We start from the raw sequence: 23,283 nt of genomic DNA, 5'->3' as shown, positions 1-23,283 counted from the left end.
CATAAAATCTGAATTATCCTCTGGTCCAGAAGATTGCACTTTGCATGCGAGAATCTCGCGCTCGGTGCACGATAAACGTGACGCAGCAATATGGAACAACCGCATTTCCGCTCCTTCTTTTTCTTTCCACTCCCTCCGACGCCGCCAGACGGCGCATCCACGAAAGTGTGCCCCGAAACGAAAGCCAAATTCGATAACAGTTGTTCCTCTTCTCTCCTCTCTCTCACTCCTCCCTTTCCCCGTACCACGGCTTTTCCTATACGTCTACCCGGTTATACGATCTCTTCGCCTTTCGTCGTATCAACGCCACGCCGTCCGAGTTATCGAGTCCCGGGGATATTACGTCGAGACGACGGCGCTGGGATTTGAACTTTAAGCAGCGTCTTTCAAAGCGTCCTCGTGGAAAAAATCCCCGACGAGACTCGCGCCCAAGTATCGATATCCTCTTACGGCTATGGCATACATCTTTAATATCCTTCCCTTTAGCCTTCTCAGGACGAACCCGAGGATTTCTGCAATTCTTATTCCAGGAAGATGTACGGCACTTGCGTCGCGAATCTCGGTCTCTGGGAAGGATCGGTCGAATGGAGACCAGGATTCCATCCAGCGACACGGGAAAATTACCATTCGAGCTTTCTCGTCCACTCCCGATACTCGTTCGTTATCTTTGTTACATCTTTGTTACATCTTCGTGACGCGATTCGATTTCTATCGGTTCCGCGACGAAAGAAGAGATCTTACTCTCGCGATTCAGCTCGCGGGAGCTGAACTTCGCGGCTTCTAACGTGGAATTAATCGAGAGCCATCGGCGAATTTCCACGGCGATCGTTTCCTCGGACTTCTGCCGGAATCTGGGGGATTATCGGCGGTAATTGGCGCGAGATCCAGTGAACCGAGGTCCAAAGATCCAACGGGAGAGATCCGGTGAAATTGGGCGAGGATAAAGCAGAGTGTGGCTCTGATAAGGCGGGGAGGGAGGGAAAGGGAAGAGGATCCCGACGAATCGATCCCGTTGCGTGGAAAAAACGACTGGATGACAACAGGGTGGCTGAAGCGGGGGGAACGAGCGAGGGGTAGGAAGGGAGACACCACTAAAGGAAACGAATGACTCCGTGCTGATAAAACTGACCCGCAGCTACTGCGGACTGGGCAATAAAGATTTGCAATGGAAATGGAGGCGCCGCGATTTCTCCGTCGACAGTACGTTATCTGTTAGGGCATTTGATCCCCCGTAGTGGTGCAATCATCGCTCGCAAAATATTAACCTTTATATCCCGCTCTCGCGTTCGTTGCTGGCTCGCTGCTGCCACGATATATCGCTGAATCGGCCAAGCGTCCCGGTAATATGCACCACCTGCCAACCCCCTCTGTCTCTTTCCTCATTTTTATCATCCCCGTTGTCCCTCGATCCGTAACCATGCGTCTCATCGAGAATTGAATATTCCGTAAATATTAACGACAAATCTCCCTGCTCGTATCTGTTCCGTTACAGAAGAAACGCAGAAAGGTAATACGCTTAAACGCGAGCCACAAATTCTCGATGACATTGTTTCGAGGTCTAATTAAAACTGAACGGGACGCGAGCAAGGAAAGACTCGAATTTCCTCCGTGACTCGACAAACGAACGGAAAGATGCATAAGCGAGCAGGCACGCGGACAATGAGGGGAAGAACGGGGAAATCCACGTAACCCAGATGCACGAGCAAACAGACAGGAAGACCGGTGAGCGGGGGTCGGGGGGCGAGAGCGTGGCAGAGGGGCGGAGGAGCGTAGTCGGAGAGGCACCTCGTTAAATTTTTGAAAATACTCGAAACGTTGATGAGACGCGCGGCGTGCGCGAGCGTTTAAATAATCAGGGAAACACGAAGATGAAATAACGAAACGGTCCGCGCCCCCTTTCCCAGACAACCGGCTTCCGCGTGTTTGCATCCACGTGAAAGTTTCCAGTCGCCTTTCCAGAGAGCTTTCTAAAGGGCTTCTCTCCTTGGAGAGTATTCGCTTTCTTCCGTCTCTTTGTCGGCCCTCTCGACGCGCGGCAGGGGGCGAAAGCGAGCGTGAAAATGCGAAAGAGCGCTCGAGAATGGTAAACGCGCCGAATGCTATAAAGGACATAATTTTCAGCACGGTTGAAACGGAAGGGGAGGAACGGAGGAAGAGGATGAAGAAGAAGAAGACGAAAGAGGGGAACAGACAGTCGTAAACTAAGCTTGCACACTCGACCGGAGAAATATTCACAGAGATAGAAGCTCTTCCGCGTCCCTCCTATTTCTTTTTTTTTTTCTTTCGCCATTTCATTAGCATAATACGAGGGGTATAACTCGCGCCATAAACCGCGAGCTCGGGTGGTCGAAGCGGCGGTGAAACTTGGAATTTCTTCCGAATCGGGTTCCGTGGACAGGGCTAATATCAATTAAGCGACATGTCGGTGTCATGGCGTTCGTTCACCGTATGCACCGTCGGAACACAAACAGAAACTCGTCGTTCGGTGACGGATATCAAAGTAAAAGGAACGAAATGAAGTTAGAGCAGACGCGAGGAAGCTTGGAAAACAGAGAGGATTTATCGAGGAGCCGGCAAAGTAGGATGTATCCCGTCCCTGTTCCACCCTCGAGAGCTCGTAGTCTTCGTAAAAGCGACAACGCCGGTCGAGAGATTGAACTTCGAACGCTATGACGAGAAAATAGATAATGGAAGGTCGTAGACGCGGGGAAAACCCAACAATAATTCCAAAGCCCCGGGTTCCAACCAATTTTCGTTTTGTCTACCGACCCGAGGCTCGAGTTATTCCACTTCGTTCCGAGCAGGATCGAACGGAATGACTGTTCCTCCGGGACCTCTAGCAACGAGAGTTCGTATCTCTAAGACACCCGATTTCTGAATTATTCAGAAGCCTAATGGGGGAATAACAGCTCGCTGAGCCTACGGTCGAGACGTTAAGACTGCTAGAATCCATTTTGCTACGATGGAAGCCGCAATGGTCTTGAAATACCCGACCACTTTTCTTTCCTCTAACAAACACCTTCAATTTCTCTCCATCCTTAAATCCTCGCAACTTTATCAAAAAATAAACCTCCAGAGATTCGTGTCGGAGAACATATCGCATTGCTTCCTCTTCCTCCTCTAAACTGTAATTTTCATTTTTCTTTACGGCAACAAATTGAACATAATTCGAATTTTGAACTTTTTATCTTAATTCAGGATGTTTCTAAATAATATAGGAATTGTTTCAAATTTCTTCTTACCCTACTATTCGTTAAGAAAACATTGAATATACAGGACTCGAATGATTTCGGTCCACACAATTGACATACGCGAAGTATTTATACGCTGAGGGTTAATTAGGAATTTCTTTAAAATTTCTCTACGTAAAGGAGAAAATTACTCCAAGTGTTATTTTTTAAGTCATATTCGAAACTGATAAAAATTGTAATGAAACCGGCACATCGATATATTTAAAAATTTATACATCTCCGTCAGATGAGACACGCGGCAAAGAGCGCGATATTTTCCCAGAATCTTCGCGTTGAAGTACACGCAAAATTACGACACGAGGTGGCTGTATAACGAAAAACGTTATTCAAGCGATATAATGCGCGCAGCGATTTCCGCCCGCAAGATTTTTATTTATCGGCCATGAAGCGTCGCTTCGATTTTCCAGGCGTTGCAGGGAAACGAGCCAATGCTGGGACTCTGGTAAATCGTCTGTGACGAGCGTACACACAGTTTCCCCGTATTTGCGACGTACACAATGAAGCATTTAGATACGAGACGAAATGGGTTGTGCACAGGCAGTACGCACGATCTAACGAAGTGACTCATGGGAGCTGCGCGTCGGCCAGTTGCAAATGGACCGAAGAGATGCCGTAGCATCCCTCTGAGTAACGATTCTGGCATCTGCTTTATGCAACGAGAGTTAATTCATGGCCTGGCATTCTGTCTGCGGAGCCAGATGCGTCCCGCTGTTACCACGCTCCCGGGATCGATCTGATAGAACCGCCAGACGTACAGCAACGTTCGACTCTCGTTTTGCTGCATCTTATATTTAAAGCTTTGCGTCAGCCTGCCGACCGTGGATGTCTTTATTTATCGACGTAACGAGAACCCAGCCGAGTCGCGTCGCGTCTTAAACATAAACAGAAGCGGAAACAGAGAAACGGAAATGGAAACCTACGTGGTATCGTTCCACTCGTGCAACCGAATGCTTAAAATTTAAATCGCTGCATGTTTCATCAAGCGAGGATCGTTTCGACGAGTAGGCAAGGAAACGCGAATTTTCTCACGTACACGTGCTCCTCGGTCATTCCGAGGTTCCCGAGGTTTCTCTTTTTCAAGACAAAGAGAGAGAGAGAGAGAGAAAATTCTCTCTACCGTTTCAAAGTTTCCCGCGCGAGAATCTGAAAGTCCCGAGGTCTTCCTTGTCGCGTTTTCTTAAAAGCAACAGAAATCGGGGAAATTTCGTTCGAGTGACAACTGGATTGGTGCAGGTCGCAATCAACGACCGTGAACTTCCGACGAGCAGTTGTTGCAAAGTCGTAGCGACGGGAATTCGCGCAGGAAACGCGACGGTGTTATTTAAAAAGACGATTCTAGGTCGACCTGCAACGTCGAGAAACGATTCTGCATGGGCTGCCGGTGGCGTTGCTGGCTGTTTCTAACCGTAATGACGGTAGCCTGCCACGGTTTGCCTTGCCACTGCATCGCCCGTAGCGTTGCGCTTTGTTCCACCGTGTTGTCCGAAGCCTTATGCATTGTTCCATTACGTGTCCGACGCGATACTGACCTATACTACTGCGCGCGGTTTCAATTTCGCCAAGGCGACCACCTCCGTCACTGTTCGACAAATTAATCCACGAGTGAAAACCGCAGCGTTTATGCGACAACGAGCGTCCATACTTTGAAATCTTTTCGAGGGCAATGTCACTGCTCGAATCGACGAGTGTTATCGAAACGTGGGTGAAAGACGGAACGATTTTTACATACGTGCACTCGAAATTCGTTTCCACAGTGATCTCCATAGCTGAGAAGTAATATACTAACGCCGCGTTGGTTGTCGACAAACACCGAAATCTCGCTCGCTTTATTTCGTAAGCATCCCCTAACTAATTCCTCGAAATAAGGGATAAAACATTCGAGTCTGTAAAATGGGACGTGACAATTCGATTCTCGTGGTCGAGAGTCCGTAAGAGAGAATATTCGACGAGATGATAGCACCGAAAATAGGAAGATTAGTTATTATAACGAAATAGGAAAAGAGGGGTAAAAATAAATGGCGCGGTACGCGGCCGATGTATATCAACGCGGAGTCTGGACGTTACGAAATTAAAAATAACGAAAAGGGTGGGGTCGGACGTCTGCATTTTACGTTCCGTTTAAATGAAATAGCATTACGATGCAGCGAGCACGCACGGCGAACAATTTCTCCGACGTCGGGAAGCAGATTTCTCGCAAAGACACGGCGGGACGAGAAGCCACGGAACTGGTTGGCGGTGGAAACAATAGGGAGGAGGGAAATTATGAATTCACCGGTCTAGAGACACGACGGAATTGATTTTTTGTCCCACCTGCGTGCACCCTAGGCCGTGATTCGAAACAGCGCCGAGTGGAGAGCAAATAACCCTGAAAAACCCGATAGCTGGCAGCCAGGAAAAATAGACGCGCCATCCAGCGGGAAGAAAGCTGCGACCGTGCAAAATCTATTTATGTAGAACCGATACTCCGACCAGCGATTACTCGCGCGCCACATAGACAGGGAAGATGACGAGGGCTCGATCAGCAACGGGAAAACGCGAGACACTTTGGCGCGACGATGCTTAAAAGTGTTTGCGAAACAGGGTCCGAAACGGGCCACGGGATCTCGCGCGTTCGAACGCCGTGTCGATGTCAAAGGATCGTTTCGAATGACACGCTGCGAGAGTAAATCAAGCCCGCCCCTTCAATCGCTCGAGCGGAAAAACATCGGCCGTGATTTTCCACGGAAACGCTCGAAAACGGTTCCAACGTGGCAAATTTGCTTTTTCGTTCGGTTTAATAATGCATGAGGCAACGACAATCGAGTTTTCGACACTCGGTTTCACCTTTTAAATCGGCCCAAACGGTCCACTCGTCGCCGATCAATCGGTGTTAAGATAATTGGTCAACGAGCTTCCGGTTATTCTTCGTCATCCACGTTTGTCGCACATCGAGACGAAGGTGATCGGTGATTCCTTCCGGTTTGTAACGTTGGATAGCGTAAACTGGTTTTGAGACACCAAAAACTGATAGAACAAGAACAGAATAACACAAACGCAAAACTCATAAAACTATTCTTTTCCTAAGTTAATAACTGGTTTTGAGACACCAAAAACTGATAGAACAAGAACAGAATAACACAAACGCAAAACTCATGAAACTATTCTTTTCCTAAGTTAACCTAAGCAGCGCTTGAGGCTTTCGGAAGAACACGGTCGGAAAACCCTGAACAGCGCGATAACGCTTGCCTTAATCGAGAGTGACGAAGTCCAAACGGTGCGATTGCGCTTGTTGAATTTTATGTCGAAAAATCCCAATCGTCGCAATAGCGCTTGTTGGTAATATGTGACGCATCAGCAAAGTTGAACGCGATCGCGCTGCTTGGGACTCAAACGGTTAAATAACACCAAGATAACGCAACGAAAACATACATAGACGCACTCTGATATAACACGTTAAGTTCTCAGCCCGTTTTGCTTGCCGTTCCGTTCAGGCCCAGCCTCGACCGCCAAGTGGGCCAGTAGCAGCAGGCAAAGTGATCATAAAACTCGGAGATACTGTACCAATTGTTATAACAGGAATTCAGAAACGTTAGGTCCAAAGATAGCGAAGAATTTAACACCAAAAGTTAGCACCTTTTGGTCCTAGTCTGGGCCGGTCCGGGCCCGAACGGAAAGTCTAGCGCAGGTCCCTGGGGACCAGCGTGACACTAAACGTGTTAACTCTCTCTCCAACACCGAACGACTCACACACTCGTGCCTGTCTCAATTAATTTCCAAGGACTCTGCATTGATCGTCAAGAACCCTGCTTTTGTGCTTTTATTAACCTACGCTTCACTTCCCCGTAGGGACCACGCACCTTAATTTTGTTACCCAAAATAACTTTTTCATCTGCTTCTTGAAAATATTGATCGGTTTATAATTTGTTTTTGTTGGCAATGGTCGATTCGCGATTCCTCTCCTACAGTAACTTGACAAAGAATTGACCCCTTATTACCTTACAGCCCTGTGTCGAGTTGGACTCGATTTTCCCGACTTTTGTCCGTGACACATAACCTTTCCAATTAATTCCTTTAATTTATGATACATTCGAAACACGAGATGTGAAATATTTCTAAAGGAAGATAGGAAAATATCGTTTCGAAGTAGATTTTCGAGTATGCACCAGCTGGGATAATTTGACGAATGCGACTGGGACCGCAAAGGGTTCCGCGGTGTGGACGTTGAAGGGCGAAAGGGTTGATTTAGCAGTGCACGCAGAATCAACCGAAAAGGGTGCTTCTTTTGGAAAATGTCACCTCGGTTTTCACAGTCCGTACACGTTTCCGCGAGAGTAAAACTTAATTACCTCGTTACGGCAGTGGTTTCTTACTGAACCGTCCGCGAGCGTTTTCCAGACGCTGGACGAGAGACATCTGAGAAACCGAGGGTCGAAACGGTCCCATGTTCGAGATTAAACAGTCGCCTTTGTAAAGGAACAAGAACGACCACGGTATGGAAGTGAATAAAGCTACAAGCATGGTGTACTTGTCCGGTAAATGCGCAATTGTTTAATGTTCGCGACATTCCATCCTACTGTCGTAGAATTTTTTGTCTCTGTACTTCGTCTACTTTGAAAGAGAAACATTCCTAATTCTTATCAAATTACCCTCTACCTTTCTTCTTCTTTTCCTTTTCCTTTTGTCGCACGAAGATCTCGAGCAGTGTACACTTATGCAATATCGAATCCAAGTTTAAGTAATAACGAGAATATTTCTGATTCTTATCAAATTACCTTCCACCTTTTTTCTTCTTTTTGTTTTCCTTTTGTTGCACGAAGATCTCGAGCAGTGTACACTTATGCAATATCGAATCCAAGTTTAAGTAATAACGAGAATATTTCTGATTCTTATCAAGTTACCCTCTACCTATCTTCTTCTTTGTTTTCCTTTTGTCGCACGAAAATCTCGAGCAGTGTACACTTATGCAATATCGAATCCAAGTTTAAGTAATAACGAGAATATTTCTGATTCTTATCAAATTACCTTCCACCTTTCTTCTTCTTTTTGTTTTCCTTTTGTTGCACAAAGATCTCGAGCAGTGTACATTTATGCAATATCGAATCCAGGTAGAGGACCGTGTCTTTCCTTCTCGATACGTTTCTTCCGGCATTTTCTTTGCCACCAGATACACTCGCAGATGCGATCGATTTAACCAATAACGAGAGTGCGTGCGAACAAAGGTGACACGGTAAGTCTACAGCCAATCAGACCACCCGGTCAACAGATCATCCCTGCACGACGCGAATTTATTCGAACGATAAACAAAGATTGCGTGGAAAATTAACCCGTCTCGAGCAACGTGCACTCGTGTAGTGGAAGCTAGTATATCAACACCTACGAACACTCGAGCCGTATAAACGAGTGATCCGTCAGGAGTGAATATATTTTCGACTCGTGCGCTTCGCGAGCTTTCCTATGAACAAGCATCGCTGTTCGAAAATACCAAGAGCTTTCGTAAATCACACGCGGGCTTCCGACGTGTATTTGCACGAGCTCTCGCAAATCACGCGTGAACTTTCGCCATATTTGCACGAGCCAGTCCCAGTCACGTGTGAACCTGTGCGCTGTTTGCACGAGCTTCCACGGGTCTGCATACGCTCGCGCAGATCACGCGTGACTTTCGCTATGTATGCACGAGTTTTCAGCTTCCGCGAATTATGCGCGAGTTTGACACAACTTGCACCACCTATCCCGCGTCATTCGCCAGGCCTGCGCCGTGCTTTACACCGGCGAAATAAATCACCAGCTCGCGGCGTACATTTACGACCCACTCGCGATTTACATTCGATCTTCGAACACCGCCGAAATAAAATTCCACTCCAACTGCCAGCCGATCGAGCTCGCGAAGCGAAAGGCATCGATCGGAAGTTCTTCGATCGTTGTTCGTTAATTAAAATTCAATCGGCAGATCGAATCTAACGTTCGACTCCCGGCTAACGTGAGAGATCGTCTATATCGTTGGTCGGAGTAACGTGTCTTTCGCGAAGGGGAAAGACGCGAGGAAAGCGAGAACTGTTTACGAACAAAGACAGGGAATTGATTGAACAGCGACGCCATCGAACAAGTCGCTAAACAAACCGGACCGTCAGATAGTGTCAGACCAGGACAAAGACACACGCCGGATGCGGCAAGTTAACCAGGACAACCTGTTCCCGATCCACTCGCAATTCGATGCTGTTTGTAGGTGGCTTGGTCGAACTTCGCCATGGGAATCTGTCTCGAGCTACTTCGGTCACGGATATATTTTTGCTCCCACCTCCGTTCCATCGGTCCACGTTTGCAAGAATTGAAGTCGAACAGGCGACAACGGATCGTTCCATCGACGTCCATTATCGACGTTCGTTATGGACGCTGGCGAGAGGCCGCCATGTTAATTATATCGTCTTGCATTCGAACCGTGTAGCATAAATTCGCGAACCTTTGATCGTCGACTGTCCGACGAATTAAATTTGCGAATGAAATATATCAGAGGATCGCGCGTGTTTGATTTAAGAGGCACGCGGCTTAACAATTTCCAACCTGCATGAAACGTATCGGCCATTCCGATCAAATAAATCGGACATAAAACCTCCCCCTGGAGCTGCGCTATTTTATTCGAAAATATTATCGGTGCGCTCCGAATTATCATTAAAATATTATTGCTCTCGCGGATACGCGTATTCGCTCGTTCGAGCTTCGATACAAAAATTCGACCACCCTTGCAACGGGGGCGCACAATGCTGCGAGATATGTAGAAAGCAATTTGATTTAATCCGACGAGCAACCTATTCCGTTAATTGAGATAAAGAAAAATATATACGCGCAGAGGGGAATATATAAAAATGGAACGAAAGAGCAGCGAAAGAAATCCCCTCGATACGATTTGTCGCTCGCCAGCCGTTCGAAACGTTGGAAATATACTTCATCGACGGATTTTCCCGTTGAACACTGCGAAGAATTAGTAACGCAGTGGAACCGGCAACGACTGACCCAGAAACGAAACGTTAATTCCAAATTTAATGGAAGCAGATGCTCTCTGGCCGATGTTTACCGGCCTTCTCGGTTATTTATTAGCCGCCATTATCTAGAAATTACTCGGTGCCTACGTCATCCCGGGGCCCCGGGACTAAATTGCAAACGGTTCCAGAAAGTAAACACGATATATAAAGGGGCGTCTAGCGGCGCCAGGACAATTTCCTTCGTGCCCCTTCAATCACCAAGGCGTAGCTTAATGGCCGGCCCTGTTCGTGTATACGTCTACGTACGTAAGCCTTCGTACGTGTATCCGTGCACGCCTTTCGCACACCCTCGTCGTTCGATACCCCGTACGTGTGCACGTGTACGTGGTCCACGTGAACCGACACGCGTGCTCGAGCCGTGTACGTGTGCCTCCGCGCTCGTGTACGAGTGTTTGTATGTACGTCACGGCGACACTGCGGCGGGACAAAATGAAATTTCAGTCGGACGATGAATGTCCGGCGTGGAGCTGCACAGCCCTGTTTCCGGGGCCAGGCAAGAGCCAATTTGCATGGAGGATTTAATTGAAAAATGCGACAGCCTGGCCCGAGATTAAGCCCCGGAAAAGCGTGGAAAAATTTCAAACGCCGACCGGCCTGGCCTGGAATCGCGATTCGCTAAAAATTGAGACGTCCCGGCGTCGCGTCGAATTTACGCGGCCAGAGACGCTGCTGGAAATTCCACGATCGTCAGCTCCGGTCGAAAGCGCGTCGGGATTCCCGGCATAAACGAGAATTTATCGTCACGCAGTGGATGGGACGCGGAAGAGAACAATTCGCGCTCGCGATCGGTTAAAAGAGTCGGTGGCCGCGAGGACTTTGGAGGCTGGAGCCAGAGGGCTAAGCCGGGCGCTAGTACTTGATTCGACGTGGAGAAATAAAGCGTAGAAATTTTCCTGGCACGGGACGCGGAATCCGGGCCATTCGCGGAATCCCGACACAGTCGGAAGAATTTAATATCGGTCGAGATCGCTAAACATCCTACATATCGCGAGGAATATCAACCGCCCACCCGTGAATCGATTAACGACGCCGCCATTCTCATCCGGAGCCCTCGGTACACCCCAAACTTCCGCGATTTATCGACGCACACCCCGTGCACGAAGGTAAGACGATCGAGGGAGCAAATCGTCTTACATCTTCGTGCAAACGATTAATCATTTTTACTAACAAAGCCACGAATCCATCGCCGCGGAGCTGCCAGTTGTTCATCGCTTCTCGTTTCCACGTTCCGACCAATTTCCAAAGTGTAATCAATCCACCTCGGATTTTTCTCGCGATAATAAAACTTCGACTTTCCCTTTCCCGGGTCTCTAGTTACGTGTACACCGACAGACAGAAGCCGCGCCGGCAAGCGTACGTGCTGCAAAGTATTCCAGCAATAACGAACAACGATCCCGCGGCTGGAACGCGTCTCATCTCCGAAGTAACGAAGTTCCACGTTCGTTTCCATGACGCCATTTAAGGGATTGAACCCCGCGTCGCGGAATCAGCCCTATTTGCAAGATCGGCCTGAGGGCCCCGCTCGTCGATGGAAATTAATATTCGACGACGAAGTCGAGCGGATAAAGAGGAAAGGGTGAGAACTGGCGGACTATTTTTTTCCCTCCAGCACTTTCTCGAATGAATTCGATTCACTGCGCAGATTCAACGATTCGTCTCTCGCTCTCTCTCTGTGCGAGAGATCCGAGGCGTTTGGAAGCGCGAGATGGTTCGTGCCGGTTCGAGAGACGCGAAGAAAAATTGTGCTTTTAAGGTAAACGAGAAATATTGTCGCTCGAGTTAGTGTCACGGAGCACTTCTCTCCCGCTGGCCTTCGTTCCTCTTTTTCCGACTTCTCTTTGCCATGCTCCGGACTTAAGAGACTCCTCTTCTCCCCCCATCCATTATACGTTATAAATTTCTCTCAATTACGAGATCTCCTCGTGATCGAGGGGTGGTAAATCGATGGAAAATTATGATGAATCGCGCGTGTAATTATCGACTCGTTGTGCTCGAAGAACAAGCTGAAACACAAGACGGAAACACCTTTGCAGCTGACCTACATTCCCCTCGTATAAGCCGACTCTTCCCTATTTATGCACCCCTTAGATGATATCTTAAAAGCGAAGGGGAGCACTGGCAGGGGTTCCTGTTTTTTTATCAGCGACAGTCAATTCGTCAAGAGTCTATCTCGCACGCGTTAATTCAAACAGCGTACACTCTCTTTACAAATGAAGAGGATCCCTTGGCCATTTATCAGGGGAGAGGATTAACCGGGGGGGAAAATCGTCCCCGGGATCGAAATGAAGAATATACGCTTGCGAGGGGACTGGTTAAACTTCCCGACACCTGCGTGGAAAAGAGGGAGAACTGGCTGGAAATCGAGGGTGGAGAAAAATCGAGCTCTCCAGCTGAAGGAGAGACGATGATCTCGCGGTGAAGAGCGGCTGTCTTTCTCGATATTCAAGCCACGTTTTTCCCTGCATTTCTCCGTCTCCGCGCTTTTCCGCGCCCCTTGCTCGTCGCTCGCGATTTATACCGACGCTGTCGCCTGTCTGCAATAACACAGACGAAGAGACTCTTTACGCGTCGACACTTTTCACGCGCTTCCGTTAACAATTAGCCATTGCTTTAAACGTTTGTCCAGCGCAGATTGGAAAAGGCTGAAGCTCGAGCAACGACTCGTAAATGCGCGACGTCTGTTGCGTTACTCTTGGCGATTCCCGTTGGAATTTTAATTCAACGATAACAGTGCAGCGAGTTTTAAAGAAAACTCGAGAAATCTGCAAGAAAAGCACTCCGTGTTCCTATCGAGAAACGTTAAGAATTTTTTCCTGTCTTCTTTTCTTCGAAGACACGTCCATAGGGAAGATTTCTATACTTCGATTCTTTCATTTTCCTTCTCTTTTTTCTTTTTCTTTTCTTATTATTCGAATGGAGAGAAGATTGGAAGGGAATCGAAGTAGGGTGAATTTAATAAAGCATACGAGAACGACCGAGACGCGGTTTTATTAGCGAAGCTATAGTTCATAGAGCTCGGAGCACGGACGAAGAGGGCGGGTGACAAAAGCTTGATCAGGAAGAGAGGGAAAGGGTTGAAAGGATCACGGTGAACGAAGGTGAACGACAAAAGAGATTGGCGCGAGGCTTGGCTTTATAAATTCCCGGCGTGTTTTAATCCCTCTGTAAGCCGTCCAGTTGCGTCACAGCTTTTGCTAAATTAAGGGATTTCGCGCAATTCCTAGTATACCTGCAATCCTCGAACGTATATACACTTATTCTCACGCGCCTACCTCGCCGGCCTAGTAACGCGATGTGCCTCTCATTCGACGCTGATCATTCGTAAACGGATTCGCGGATAATAACGCATGATGCTTCTCGACAGTCTAAACACGCTTTCAACCTAATTTCCAAGCAAATTCGCACCTAAAATTACACCTACTGTAGCACACGTAGGAGCAGTTCGATGCAGAAATAAACGGACAAAGATACTCGGGGACACTCGAAGATACTCGAAGATCGAACAATGTGGTTCCGAACCGAGAAACTTTTCTAAAATTCCTGACGATTGGCGAAAAATAGAGACATCTTTGGCCCCAACTTTTTCGCCCGATGTCGTTTTGCCATGAAAACGTAGATACACTTATTCTCACGCGCCTAGATAATATCGGATGAGGCTCCTCAACAATCTAAACACGCTTTCAACCTAATTTCCAAGCAAATTCGCACCTAAAATTACACCTACTGTAGCACACGTAGGAGCAGTTCGATGCAGAAATAAACGGACAAAGATACTCGGAGACACTCGAAGATACTCGAAGATACTCGAAGATCGTGATGTCGTTTTGCCATGAAAACGTAGATACACTTATTCTCACGCGCCTAGATAATATCGGATGATGCTCCTCGACAATCTAAACACGCTTTCAACCTAATTTCCGAGCAAATTCGCACCTAAAATTACACCTACTGTGGCACACGTAGGAGCATTTCGATGCAGAAATAAACGGACAAAGATACTCGGGGATACTCGAAGATATTTGAAGATACTCGAAGATCAAACAACGCGGATTCGAAATGAGAAACTTTTCGAAAATTCCTGACGATTGGCGAAAAATAGGGACATCTTTGGCCCCAACTTTTTCGCTCTATGTCGTTTTGCCACGAAAACGCGCCTTTATTTCTCGTTTGCCACTCGACTCTTACGAACGCCTGTGTTCCATCCGATGCGGCGCAGCTGATATAATCCTCGGATTATTGATAACGAAGTTTGCCCAATTTATGAACGTGATACCGTGCGATTAAACGCGTCTGACAAAATGTTTGTCACGCGTGCCGTCCGGAAATTGATATTGCGAAAAAACACGTGGAAAATACAACGAAAATAAGAGGGAAATGCACCGATTCTCCAGCATTCGGTTTCCAGATTCTGCAATAAAATCGCTCGAAAACTCCCGCGACCCTCATCCGTCGAATTATTTTCTTCCAATTTTTCCGCCATAAAGAAACATATAAAAAAAGCGAGAGGAAATAATATTTTCCTGTGGGGAATGGCGGAATGCTGTCAACGCCGCTACTTCGTGGCCACCAGGTATTTCAGCAGCGTTGGAAACTCGAACTCTTCGGGATCCCTGAGAATAGAACAACAGGGGAAGCAGCGAAAGAGGATACGTCGCGTACGATCAAAAATTCTTCTGAAATAGCTCGCGGCGTGTATTCCAGACACATATCTAATCCTTGTCGGTATCATAGCGACGTCTTAGCCCGGACAGAAAAAGACTAACCGGCGAACTTCAGCCGGATGAAAGTTTAAACGAGCGCGACCCAATTCCAGGGGCGTTCTTGCTGGCCGTTTCAACCCCCGTGCACGAATAACAACGAGTTTCGCCATTAAGCTCTCGACGCCGGCTACAAACGATGATCGCCCGGAGGGTTGTTTCACCGCCAGTAAAAAAAACTACGCGAAAGACATGGCAATAAGACGAGAAACGGAAGACGAGGGCGGGAAAGTTGAGCAAGTTCCAGAGGGCAGGGAGTAACGCGATCTCCAACAACTTGGACGTACAGAGGCAGCCTCCGTGGGTCCGGTCGCGCGTTCACGATCCTCCGTGACATTTACGAATAACCCCGGTGACGGAGCCGGAACCGGAAATCTGCCGTACCGCGCCACTCGCCGGATGACTTCCGTAATTTCTTTCAACGCGAACGGAGAACGGTGTCGGAGGATTTTATCGTTGAAACGCGGAACAAGCGTGATTATTCATTTACAAGCCGCTACTTTACGTGGAGGCATGAGAGCGAAGCCCGGGACAAGACGCCTGGCAAGGTTTTTCGAAACGTGCGGGTGAAAAAAGAGGAGCCCCGGCTAAACAGCGGAAGAAAAGGGAGAGAAAGAAACGATGGAGGTACTTCGCATTCCCGGAGCGTGGCACTCCAGGCTAAAAGGAGGTAAACACGCGCTCTTGTGCTTAGTAGAGCAAAAGCTGCAGTCTACGGTACGATCCTAATGCCTCTGCATGCTGTGCGTAGTGAGGGATAAACGGCAAGCTCGCGTAAACTTGCGCCCCACCCTTTTGTTTTTCCTAACTCCTTCACCCCTTTTCTCCTTTCCCATTCACTCCCGCGAATTCAACCCCTCCCATCTCCATCCATCTCCATCTACCTCTTCGTGGATCTCGCAACGTCGGCCAACCTTCACCCTTTGCCTCTTCGATCCTTCCACTCTCGTCGTCGATCTCCCGGCGTACTAATGCAATCTACTATCAGCAAAATACGCGTTTACCCCCCTCCCCCGGTTAAGCCGCTGTCTCCCTTTCTATCTCTTACTCCGTCCTCCTCGTCCTCCCTCTTTCTTCGAGTATAAACAGCGAGTTCGCGCGAAATTACATTCCTTCTCCACCACCGTAATACCTTTATCGCTGGTCGGTTTGCACTCCCGGTTGCCTCTCCCTTCTTTCCATCCCTCGTGAACAGTTAAAACATCGCCCCGGTTGGAATGGATCGCGAGCCAGAAAGGATCAAAGGCTCACCGGCGAACAGACCGGTTTCTCGTATTTTCTATAGGTTCGCGCGGAATAAGAAAAGTCGGAATTTCCAAGAGCAACGTGGTTGCACGGGAACGTATGTGGCTTACGTACCACTCGCTCCAAGAGTAATTCCTTTCGTGCGAATGTTGATTGCACCATCCTACTTCGCCACGGACTAACGTTAAATGTACTCGCGGCGGTTGGCCTTTTTAGGCGACCCCCTTTTCCCTCTATTTTCCCTCCTTTTTCCCTTCTTTTTCCCTCCTTTCTCGTTCCTTCAGTCCCCTCTCTCTCTCCAACCAACTCCTTCGACCACTGTGGTTTAATTACGACGCTTTAATTACGCTACGACCGTGAACCGGGCTCCTCGTTTGTGGTCGGCCGGTGTAAAATTGGTATCTCTTCCTGATATACCCGGCCGAGGATGCTCAGCCCGATCCCCAAGTGGATGTGGACTAACGCAATGGAAGAGCCACCAAAGGAAACGCGACAAGACGTCGAGCATAACGCCGACTCTGCCGAGAGGTCTGTTTGATGCCGTAATTGCCGCGTCGCGGATTTTTCTTAACTCTGATAATTGGCCGCCGCGGTGTCTCCTTCAAACGGGCCTCGCAAAGAGAACCGTGCACCACAGATACGTTTTAAGCCGGCCGGAGTTCTTACGCGCGAAATCGTCCATTTTCTGTCCAAAGGGCGAATTCCCCGCTTCGAACGTGGCGCAGGACTAGGTCGCTGAGATTCAACTTCGCCGGTGTTGCTTTGGAAATAATTAATTCCGACCTCGAGGTCCCGTAAATGCGAGCACAGTCGACGAGCTTCTCGCAAGAAGGGTCCATCGAGGTATTCAGAGGTGGAACTTTTATCCTTGGCAAAACCGCCATGTTGATACTACACTCTCGCGATGAAGCGACGAATCTAAAATTACGTTTCACGAGTTTCGACGTATGCACAATCTTCAATGGCTAATCGAGATCGGACATTTTCTCTTTGAATGGACCAAAATTCGCCAAAATAATTTTCCAAAATTATTGATACGGAATGTTGGAAATTAGCTACGCCTATGCAACGATGGTAACAAACCTGTTAGAGGTTGCAGGCCAATTTTATCCTTGGCAAAACCGCCATGTTGATATTACACTCTCGCGATAAAGCGACGAATCTAAAATTACGTTTCACGAGTTTCGACATACGCACAATCTTCAATGGCTAATCGAGATCGGACATTTTCTCTTTGAATGGACCAAAATTCGCCAAAATAATTTTCCAAAATTATTAATACGGAATGTTGGAAATTAGCTACGCCTATGCAACGATGGTGACAAACCTCTTAGAGGTTGCAGGCCAATACCGACCTTTGGACCTCAAGGTACTATGCATGCATCAAGGATGCGATAAAGCGACGAATCTAAAATTACGTTTCACGAGTTTCGACATACGCACAATCTTCAATGGCTAATCGAGATCGGACATTTTCTCTTTGAATGGACCAAAATTCGCCAAAATAATTTTCCAAAATTATTAATACGGAATGTTGGAAATTAGCTACGCCTATGTAACGATGGTGACAAGCCTCTTAGAGGTTGCAGGCCAATACCGACCTTTGGACCTCAAGATACTATGCATACATCAAGGGGTCGGTTTTGGGGGTTTAAAAGGGCCTGCTGTCCCTCGCTGCTCTCACTCTCAAATCCGGAACAGTGCAGATAGCTTACATATTGTGACCCACAGTGGTGTGAAAAAGACTCTCGTGTTTTATTTGCATATGTTGGGAATTTCGTGGAGGAAGTAGCCAAATGATTAACGTGCAGAGAAATAACTGTATTCAGTTATACAGCAATTGCATTTATAACGGTTTAATATACGTGAAATTTATACACTTTATGCAATATACTAATGAAATACTAGAGTCTTTATTTATGTCACTGTGTGTCACAATATATAAGATATCCGTACTATTCCTGATCTGAGAGTGAAGAGCTCCGAGGGACAGCAGGCCCTTTTAAACCCCCAAAACCGACCCCTTGATGTCCAAAGGTCATTATTGGCCTGCAACCTCTAATGGGCCTGTCTTCATCATTGCAGCTGACTTCCAACAGTATATTCGCATAAAGCGTGTACATTTCACTTATATTAAACTTTATACATCCAATTGCTGTACAACTGAATACGGTTACTTCCCTGTACGCTAATCATTTGGATTTCCTTCCCGAAATTCCCAACACGGAAGACTACAATAATCGCGAGTTTGTCTAAAATTCCGTAAAACGATAAGCCGAGTAATGGCCTACTCGAGGGCACGACGTTAACTCGAGAAACACTAGGGTGAATGGTATTCGCGGAAGAAACGTGGGAAACGAAAGGATTAAATTGATCCGTCGAAATGGAGCTGCCGGGCTGTTTGAGAAACGTCGTACGTACATCTTTGAGCTGAATTCGCCTATACACGCGCGTCTGGCATTCACCGCGTGCCGCTTTTCTTATCCGTAATAACATCGCTCGAGAAAAGACACTTTGCTGTCCAACATTCAATTTCATCTGGCGCTCACACAGCCAGTGCTTCCTCGCCAATTACCATGAACTCAACCTCCGCCCGGTATCATCTTTTCTCCGCGAGTTCCACCCTTTTGCAACGACACTTTCGCGCCACTCCCTTTCCCACGGGCATGAAATAATATTTTCGCGGGGTTGGCGCGAGCTACTCCACACGACGGAGCCGAGTCAACCCCTCTTGCTCCGGGGTGGATAATACGCGAGCCGCGATTTCATCGGCACCTCCATCTCCCGGTCGTCAGGGCTAAATGAACCGATAACGAATAACCGGTAATTACGTATCGTAATCGAAGCGACCGAAGAGCATCGATTAGTTTGACCCCTTGCTTGCTTTCTGGAGCGACGTTAAACGAGGGTGCTCCATCGCGCGCTCCATGCTAATGAGTTATTCGAAACGACCACGCCAACGTGGTAACGAAGGTTCTCCCTCCATTACCCTTTATGGGAATTCCCCGATTCTTCCTGTGCAACCTCGTTACGTTTCATCCGAAAAAATGTAGCGTATACCGGTGATAGTTCGCATGACTGCGAAAAACCGTGGATGAGCTGATACCCTGGACAGTTTTAATCCGCAGAACGAGTCGTAGAAAAATACAAGGGAGGAGGAAATTTGCGAAAAAGCGCGACGAAGATTAGCGATACGTTTCTGGTGATCTGGTGTCGATAGAAGTGGCAAGTTATGGGAAAACGCGGGAGGGAAGTTTGCGAAAGCTGTATGGATATATCCCGAGCCCTCCAACGAGCTTCTAGACCGGCCACGCGCGTCGAGGGAACATCGAAACGCTTTTTAAACCACGAGTAATCCAACGAGCAGCAATTACGACTGGCAAATCCGTGGATCCGCCGCGACAAGTATTAAATCACAATACCGAGAGATTTCCCGTAGCTTAGATTACCGGGCGGAATACGGCCGGGTCGTCGACGGAAAAACGTGTACGAAATGGATTATGTCTTGCGGAAATGAAACTTCGGCCGTCCATTCGTAGGTATGGTAAAGCCGTATAGGGATAATACGCGGCGCGTTTAAACGATCAACGAAAACACGCTGCTCGTTTCTAGAGCAAGCTGACGTCGCAACCGACACACGCGTTCCACGCAATTAATCGCGTAATGAAATTTCGAACAGATAGCCGTGGGCTGGACGAAAATGTTTCCAGCCCAGTATACCGAGGCGCCATATTGTTGTAACCTATTGTTGCTCGCCGTGTAATTGCAACTCTGCCCAACGGCGTTCGTCCATTTTTCCTCCCCCCGCGCGGGTATTTATTCAAATTAATTACGGTTTCATTGTGACTCGCGTGAATGACGATTTCGTTGTTCCCTTGGATGGGTAGAGCTCAGAATTTGACTTTGTTTCCACAGACGCGAAAGAAATAGCTTACAATTAGTCGTTTCTTTACAGACTTCCCTTAAATTCTTCGCCTCTCTGACATTCCTCGCTGGGCCAATTAACCACCCTCGAAGACATTCGTCTGTATACGAATACGAAGATACACGTGTTCATTGAATTACGGAATATCGTATCACGAAATGGATACTTTAAGTCGTACCAATTTTTGAAAAATTGGCTCCTCGAATTCGTATTCTAGGGATTCATGGCGGTGGTAATTTAGTTCTAAGACTATAACTACCAACCCAGTCAAAATGACTGGTTCACCGAATACGTACACCTGCTTTAAGAATAAAGTTGGTATCGACTCGTATTAAGGAAGATCGATGAGGGTTAACATAGCGTTCAATTTCACAACTCAATATCAACTCAGTTTGCAACTAAAACTGTCCTTCGACCACTCTTAACCTTCTTTATATATCTTTCCCACCATGCACGCGTTTTCCGATGCCTCCATTAACATGACCATGTTTGGTCATATATACGGACGCATCGTCCAAGCTTTCCCCAATTGACCTGGGCTTTGCTCCTTCGTAAAGCTACGTGTGATTGGTGGAAAATTCACGATACTACGGTATTATTAAATTGTGCGTACATTCCAATCTTTGTGTCGTATATTAACTCGCGGAAATATACCGGGTCAGACTTCGAGTTAATTCGTAATTTTTATACAATCGCTGCTGTCGCTTAATAAAATCAGAAATTGCGTTGAAATATTTCCTTTGGCAGATTTTATGGATATCCAGCACTCCATTGCACAAGCCCGCTTGATAAAAAAGACACGTTCGATACAGAGAGAATTACAGTTGAAAAAGGTCTGGACCGCAAAGGGTTAATCGACGGTTACTTTGTGTACACGTCTGGTTCGGTTCCATGGCAAATTCAGTTCCCGATACACTGTTCTTCTGGTTACATATTTGTAGTGCTTCGGAATATTAATGCCAACGTGGAATAGACTTTCGTTAATTAGCTCTCGAGGGATTAGCAGAAATTCGAGAAGCCTCGTGGCAACGAATTCGCGATCGAAGCCGGTTTAGCAAGAGAAAATGGGGAAATCTGCGAGCTAGTCGCGGCAATGGCGAATTTACGAACGGACCGGATGAACCCCCGTGCACGTTGCCAAGCTCTCGGCACCGGGGAAAGGCCATGCAGGATTCAAATTTCGCTCGCGTCCGACTTATTTGCAAAACGTTAGCGCGCTGGAAAGCTCGGTAAACGACGTCGCCTGGTACGCGTACGTCGCTGCGTCCTGATTGCGAGCGCACGCTTCAAATAGGGCGGAAAGAGGCTTCGCCGTCGCTTCACGAGCAATTTCATTTCCACCCGTGGAAAATTTATGCAAATCATCTCTCGCCACGGCTTGGAGCGGCGAAAGAGGCGAGGCTCCAGGCATAACGAATTCGCGGGATTATCCGATTTCCTTGGGACAAGAAGCTGCTAACACACTCGTCGCGGCGTCTCGCGTGGCTGGGAATACGGGAAAAGTGTACGGTTCGTTTCGTTCTAACCGCGAACACCAGACGATGACGTTCTGATTTCGTGGGCGAGATCGAATGGGAGGAAAGGGACGGTCGGAGTATGGCTAACTCGGGTTATTCCTGCGGGAATATTTCCGCGATGGCGTCCGGTGCAGCGAGAGCCATCGGCAATCTCCCTCGAGGTTGAAGATTAGGCCGAAGATTAAGCGAAAGCACCTGGGAACGGACCTTCTGCCGGCGAGTGAAGGATGAATCTGGACAAGCAACCCGGATTGAGATGAATTGCGTTCGTATTGAGAACAAAATCGGGGGTGGCTGACCGCAATGCCTCGAGGAACTTATCGAGTATAACGATCCTACTCTGCCGTCGAAACTTGACGAATCATAAAGACACTCTCGCGACGTTCTTTCGTGAGATGCAAAATTATGATCCGATTTCTACTTATCCAACTCTTTCTCTTTCGAGATGCCAAACAGCGAACGTAATTTTCCCCCCGCGAAGTAAGTCGGGAGAAGATAAAATTGGAGAAAATACGAAACGGCGTGGAGAAAATTTGATTGGTCGACGAGCTTAATCTTCTTCAAAGAGAAGTTATCCTTAAGCAATTAATTTCTCCGACTATCGCGCACTCTTTTCTTCTCTATCGAAAACGTAACGCTCGGTGTTAAAAAGTCGCAGGAACTTTCCCTGAACTTTTCACTCGCGCAACGAAACGATTCGTCCCGATGGAGAGCAACTGCATATTTATAAGTGGCTATTTTTTTTAATTACTTAATCGCCTCGCGCCTCGTCCACGGTCGCCTCATAAATTTTCATACACAGCCCACTCGGCTGGGCCGTGCCTTTTATTTAGGTCGTATTTAAAGCAAACCATCGAGCAGACCGGGGTCGAAGATCACGATCATACCGTGACGTAAGCAGCAAGTTTGCTTCTGACAGGTATGGAAATACAGGCGATGGCCTGCAAATTGCTTCTTCCACTTTAAACCGGCCGTTTTCCGCTTCACGCTGCTGACGTCCGACCGTCTGGTGCGGTTGCCGAACGCCTCCTCGCGACCCTTCGATTTTTAACTGTGACTTGAGGAACGATCGTTAAACCGATTGGCCAAGACGAACCGATCGCGAATATTTCCTTTTCCGAAATATTCCTTTTACGCGAAATTTGATATTTAACCGTTAGACGTCGAGTCTAGCAACTCGACTCATGTAGAATCCACGAGACTAAAGTTCACTCGCGTCTCTAAGCTTCGCGAAAGCTACGATTCAATTTCCCACCTATATCGGTTCAGACTCTCAGGTTGCCAGGAAATAAACCGCGAGGCGAGACGAGCATTGGCCCGGAGTCTGGACAAAGATTAGATCGGTCGCGAAATATAAAATAAATATACAAACGAATAGGTAAATGAATACAATGGAGTTTTATCTCTAAATTCCGCGGGATCGAAACGTTGGCTCCTGGAACGAACCGTGAAAGGGGTGAGAGCGCGGCTCTTTCTCCCTCTCGACAAACGAGCAAATTTCTCCAGAGGAAATATAACGTTGAAAAATCTCGGAATAAGTCAAACTATCGCTCATGAATTTTATTTCCAGCG

General features: G+C 47.5%; 1 protein-coding gene across 2 annotated transcripts in view; it reads right to left on the bottom strand.

Moving 5' to 3' along the window:
- The window catches only part of LOC108555514 (uncharacterized), a 128,169-nt gene that overhangs the window by 98,835 nt on the left and 6,051 nt on the right, over positions 1 to 23,283 (bottom strand). The window lies entirely within an intron of this gene.

The sequence above is a fragment of the Eufriesea mexicana genome, unplaced genomic scaffold (assembly GCF_001483705.2).
Source record: "Eufriesea mexicana isolate 0111107269 unplaced genomic scaffold, ASM148370v2 scaffold124, whole genome shotgun sequence".
NCBI classification, from domain to species: Eukaryota; Metazoa; Arthropoda; class Insecta; order Hymenoptera; family Apidae; genus Eufriesea; species Eufriesea mexicana.
This window is presented reverse-complemented; position numbering and strand designations above follow the sequence as displayed.